A 6,137-nucleotide genomic window follows, 5' to 3' on the forward strand; every position below is an offset into this window, starting at 1 on the left:
GTGGTTAGCACTGTTGCCTCACAACGCCAAGGACCCGGGTTTGATCCCGGACCATTGTCTGCGTGGAGTTTGCATTCTCCCCGTGTCTGCATGGGTGTCACCCTCAACCCAACGATGTGCAGGGTAGCTGAATCGGCCACTCTAAATTGCCCCTTAATGGGGAAAAAAAAGAATTGGCAGCTCTAAATTTATTTAAAAAAAACAAATCTCTCTCCTGGGGCCCTCGCTCTACCAGGCAGGGGGAAAAACCTGGACAAAATCAAATATGTCCCGCCAAACCGTGCGATCACCCGCCGTTCCATTAGGCCTAGTTTCTTTAAACTGAAGTCCCACCCGTTCACTCAGGTAGACAAAGAGAAAAAACATTACAGCACAGGAACGGGCTCTCCAAGCGTGTGCCGATCATGGTGTCCATCTAAACTAAAACCATCTGGCCTTCCGGGGTCCGTATCCCTCTATTCCCATCCTATTAATGTATTCGTCAAGATGCCTGTTGAACGCCGCTATCATATCCATCTCCACGCCCCCGGCAGCATGTTACAGGCATTCACCAACCTCTGTGTGAAGAACTTGCCTCGCACATCTCCTCGAAACATTCCCTCTCGCACCTTAAACCTATGCCCCCCAGTAATTGACTTCACCACGCTGGGAAAGAGCATCTGTCTATCCACTCTGTCCACGCCACTCAAATTTTGTAAACCTCCGGGGCAGCACGGTAGCATTGTGGATAGCACAATTGCTTCACAGCTCCAGGGTCCCAAGTTCGATTCCGGCTTGGGTCACTGTCTGTGCGGAGTCTGCACATCCTCCCCGTGTGTGCGTGGATTTCCTTCGGGTGCTCCGGTTTCCTCCCACAGTCCAAAGATTTGCAGGTTAGGTGGGTTGGCCATGATAAATTGCCCTTTGTCCAAAATTGCCCTTAGTGTTGGGTGGGGTTACTGTGTTATGGGGATAAGGTGGAGGTGTTGACCTTGGGTAGGGACTATTTCCAGGAGCTGGTGCAGACTCGATGGGCCGAATGGTCTCCTTCTGCACTGTAAATTCTATGATAATTCTATGATTAATAGATTTTGTGGCACCACATCCACTCCCCCATTTCATGGCCAGTACTTTGTCCTCCCTTTAAAAATACAATCTGGACGTCACCTCGGTATTCAGATAAAAGCAAAACACTGGAACGAACGCAGAAGACGCCAGATAAAGTCAGCAGTTCCGACAGCGTCTGTGGAGAGAGAAATAGAATTAACATTTCAAGTCCACATGACTCTTCAGAAGTCATGAGGGTAATACGGATTCAAAACGTTAACTCTCTCTTTCCACAGATGCTTGCCCAGAGCTGCTGAGTTTATTTGGCATTTTCCGCTTCTATCATCGTTACATTGATTGTGGGAATCTTTCAGTGTGCCAAAAGCGCTGCTGCGTTCCCCGCATTCCGGCAGTGACCACGCTTCAAAGGTTCTTCACGTGTCGCAAAGCGTTTTGGAATACCTTGGGTTGGCTCTGCAAAGGCAAGTTCTTCCTCACACTTTTCCACTTCATCTGCCACTTTATTGCCCACTCTCCTAGCCTGTCCAAATCCTTCAGCAGCACCCCCCCCCCCCTCCCTCAATACTACCTGTCCCTCTACAGATCTTTGTTTCATCTGCAAATGCAGCAACAGTGCCAGCCAATAGGTTGAACCTGGACTATACAGAAAACATGAATAATTGGACGAGGTCCTGGAGTGTAACTAGTGTCTGTGGAATTCCACCCCACTAGGGGTCAGTCTGTGAACACAAATTGGACTCAACTTAAGCATTCTGTCCGATTCTGGACACCACACGTGGGTGGAGGCATTAGGCAAGAGGGAGAAAAGAGTTAGAACAGGGATGAGGATATGTTATGCGGATGGATTGGGCGAAACAGCTGTTCTTAGGAGAAGGCTGATAGGATGCGTTCAAACCCACGAAGGATCTGGACAGAGCAAATCGAGAGAAACTGTTTGCATCAAAGTCGAGAACCAGAGGACACCGATTTAAAGGTGGAAGGAAATGAGAACGCCAGGCGAGATTAAGAAAGTCAGACGTACGAGGCGGGTGGTCAGGATCCAGAGTGCACTGACTTGAGAATGTGGATGAGGGAGATTCATAGAATTTATAGTGCAGAAGGAGGCCATTCAGGCCATCGAATCTGCACCGGCCCTTGTAAAGAGCACCCTCCTTGGGAAGTGCCCACACCGCCACCCTATCCCAGTGACCCCACCTAAACCTTTTGGACACTAAGGACAATTTAGCATGGACAATCCACCTCATCTTTGGACTGCGGGAGGAAACCCACGCAGACACGGGGAGAACGTGCAGACTCCGCACAGACAGTGACCCAAGCCGGGAATCGACCCCGGGACCCTGGAGCTGTGAAGCAATAAGCACTAACCTCTGTGCTACCGTGCCGCCCAATCTTGACTTTCAAAAAGGTGTCAGACAATTATCCGAGGAGGAAAACGAATTGTAGACGTCTGGTGAGGTGGGTGGGGAGGGGAGGGTGGGGGGGGGGGGGGGGGGGGGGGGGGGGCTAGCCGATTGGCTCTTGTAGAGCGGCACAAACATGGACGGACAGGATGGCCTCCTTCAGGGTCCTGTCCACTCTATAATTCCATTCCACTCTCTGAAAACGACGCCAGGTCTGACACTTGTGTCATGCGAGTACCTTCAAGAAATGGGTGTTGGGCAGCACGGTGGCACAGTGGTTAGCATTGCTGCCTACGGCAATGAGGTCCCAGGTTCGATCCCGGCCTTGGTCACTGTCCGTGTGGAGTTTGCACATTCTCCCCGTGTCTGCGTGGGTTTCAGCCCCACAACCCAAAGATGTGCAGGAAAGGTGGATTGGCCATGCTAAATTGCCCCTTAATTGTAAAAAACAACTGGGTATTCTAAATTTAAATTTTTTTTTTTAAATGGGTGTTTATAAATGGGTGTGTTTATAAATATCTGTAGTGAGAGTACCTTTAAGAAATGGGTGTTTACTACTGCAGCGATGTCAGAGTGTGGGTGGAGATGGGCAGTCTGTCAGCTTTTTACTTTCGTTTTAGGCTGTTTTCAGTGTGGGAGCTAAAGCCAGATAGAGCAGCTGTACTGTTGATTTATCTGCCATGAAAAGACTATCTCTTGATCATTTGGTGAATTCAGAATTATAAATGTTTTCAGTAGTGACTTTAACCTGATGTGCTTCTGTTAAAAGGAGTTTCTTTTGTAAGTCTTCGGGATGTTAAAAGGACAGCGTAAGCATTACTTAGTGTTGTATTCTCTGGGGGTTGTATTTGAATTGATGGTTGCTAAGATATTCACTGTACGTTTTAAAAAGGTTAACTTGAGTTCATAGAATAAACATTGTTTTGCTTTAAAAAATACTTTTCCATTTCTGCTGTACACACCTGTAGAGTGGGCCGCGTGCTCCCCATACCACAATCTAGTAAAAGTTGTGGGTCAGGTGAACTCCATGATACACTTTGGGATTCTCTAAACCCTGGCCCATAACACTTGCCACAAACATTCCTAAATGGATTCGATTCATTAAAAAGGATATTTAATTACATCTTTAAAAACATTTAAAAAGTGGATACTGCCGATTTAGCTCCAGTGGCAAACGCCACCGCTCCATTATTCACTCCCCGACATCAGTACTTTCAAATGACCGTCCTCAACTGAGAAAGAAATGACATACATATGCAGGAAGATTAATTGTACATTGGACGACAGACACTGTGTGCATTGATCTAACACCTTTAACAAAACACCAAAAAATTGCTTTGCCGAAACTAGGTGAAGAAGAAAGTGAGTGGACAAATCTTGGCATCGCAGTCTGATAGATCGGCGACTTAGGACTGAGACGAGGAGAAATGTCTTCAAGGAGTCGGGAATCTTTGGAATTCTCTACCCTAGGGAGCTGTGAGTATTCAGTCAATATATATTCTCAATGCGAAGATCAATAGAATTGGACAGATTTAAAAGAATCAAGGGATGATGGGATTGAGTGGGAAGGTGAGTTGAGGTGGATGAGACCAGCCGTTTTCTAACAAATGGAAGTACAGCATCCAAAGGCTGAATGATCAACAACCTGCTCTCATTTCTTATGTACCTTCCTTCGCTGTCACTGGGGCAAAATCCTGGAACACCCTATCAGCACTGTGGGTGTACCTACACAATAGGGGCAGCAGCGGTTCAAGGCGGCGGCTCACCACCACCTTGAGTGCAATTATGGATGGGCAATAAATGCTGGGCCCTAGACAGTGTCACTCGCATCCCAAGAATAGATTTTTAAAAACTTCTAATTTATTGGTGCCAAATCATCTGTCCCAATTATTAGAACCCCCAACACAATTACACCACACCCCTCCGCACTCGCGCAGACACACCCACTCGCGCCCACCCATACACATTACACCCCCCACACACACTCACAGACAGACACACCATACACATTACACCACTCCCACACACTCACACAGACACCATACACAGACGCACACACTTATTTCATTCTTTTTGACAAATAAGTCAGAGACGCTTCTCACGTCGATGATTTTTAAAAACCCGGCATAGGCCAGGAGAGGAAGCAGACATACACAAGAACACACACACACACAAACATACCATATTCCCGCTTTCAAACATACCATATTCCCTACTTTCCAAGGCCGAGAGCCAGTGCTGTCACGAGGCCCATTTACTGCATTGATACTAAGGAGCTATGAAGAAAACATTTCAATGATTGTGCTTCATGTACCAGCCTCCCCGGACAGGCGCCGGAATGTGGCGACTAGGGGCTTTTCACAGTAACTTCATTGAAGCCTACTCGTGACAATAAGCGATTTTCATTTCATTTCATGTGATATTCTTAAAATCACATCAAATTACTCCCAAACCCCAGTGTACCTAACAGCTCATCAGCTTAACGGTACACGGTCCAGACTACTCGGTCATATTTTGCACAATCTGAATTTATAACTGTACTATTTCAGTGTTTTCCATCACTCGCTTTGTCTTTGCACATTATCGAAAGCACACTTTATCATAAATTACTAAAGAACTGGGGGAGTGGGGAGATGAGTTTTTTTTAAAAAAGCACAATAAATTGTGCTAATCTGGGATGCACCCAGCTGGAAAGGGGGCGTTGAAGTAGTTTCAGTAGCAACTTTGGAAAGGGAATTGCATCTCTATTTGAAAAAAAATTAAACGTTGCAGGATGGTGGGGAAAGGACAAGGAAATAGGCCCGATTAAGCAGCTGGAGGATGGGCCGAGTGGCCTCTCCACATGCTGTATGATTCGAGGAGTGCTGGCAACAACACTGTGAAACTTTCAGACTTAGTTCAGACCATTTGAGCAAAAAAGTAAACGGGTCAAACTCCTCGAAGACTTCAGACACAGAGAAGGAAAACTTATGCTTTAAAAAAAAAACATTTTTACTTTTCTCATATGAGGAAGGATATCAAGTACATCAGCCGATTGATAAGCACCAAATGTTGTTATCCTGAGGTTATACGAAGCTTTACATATTGTCCCTGGGACTGTCGAGAAGGTGTGAGAAGGTACTTCAAATTCTATTGGAAGAGGTACTTGGAGGAAAGCTCAAACAAATCTTACTTTTATGAGCTGTTCCTTGGAGACTATTTGACTTGCAAGTTCAGGAGCTACTTGCTTTCAGAACCCACTGCCCAAGCCAACCAGCAGGACAGAGACGGCCACTTCCTAGTTTGCACAACGATTTCGCTTTTGTACCTTTAGGTCCCCTCGCCCACCCGTCCTCTCCAGACACCTGCAGCTCCAGGACAATAGCAACTGTTTGGCACCTCAGTCAAGTACCCCGTTAACCCGGGCACTGAACCGTTGGAAGGCCGTTTGGCCCAAAGAGCATCACAGCTGATTCTGTTCTCACCCGGCTCTGAAGGTTGCCTTCACAAGTAGAGATTGGCCGATTCCCTCCCCCTTCCAATGACTGCCCCCACCACCAGTGCCAAACACCCTTGCCCTGGTTGAGATCTGGCAACATCTGCACTTTGGGCCTTCCAGTTGGGGATGCAAAGCACGGCCCCACCATTTCAAAGTAGCAAAATCATTGTGCAAACTGGGGAAACGGCTACAGTTCAATTACCGAGCTAATC

This window comes from Scyliorhinus canicula, chromosome 23 (genome assembly GCF_902713615.1).
Source record: "Scyliorhinus canicula chromosome 23, sScyCan1.1, whole genome shotgun sequence".
NCBI classification, from domain to species: domain Eukaryota; kingdom Metazoa; phylum Chordata; class Chondrichthyes; order Carcharhiniformes; family Scyliorhinidae; genus Scyliorhinus; species Scyliorhinus canicula.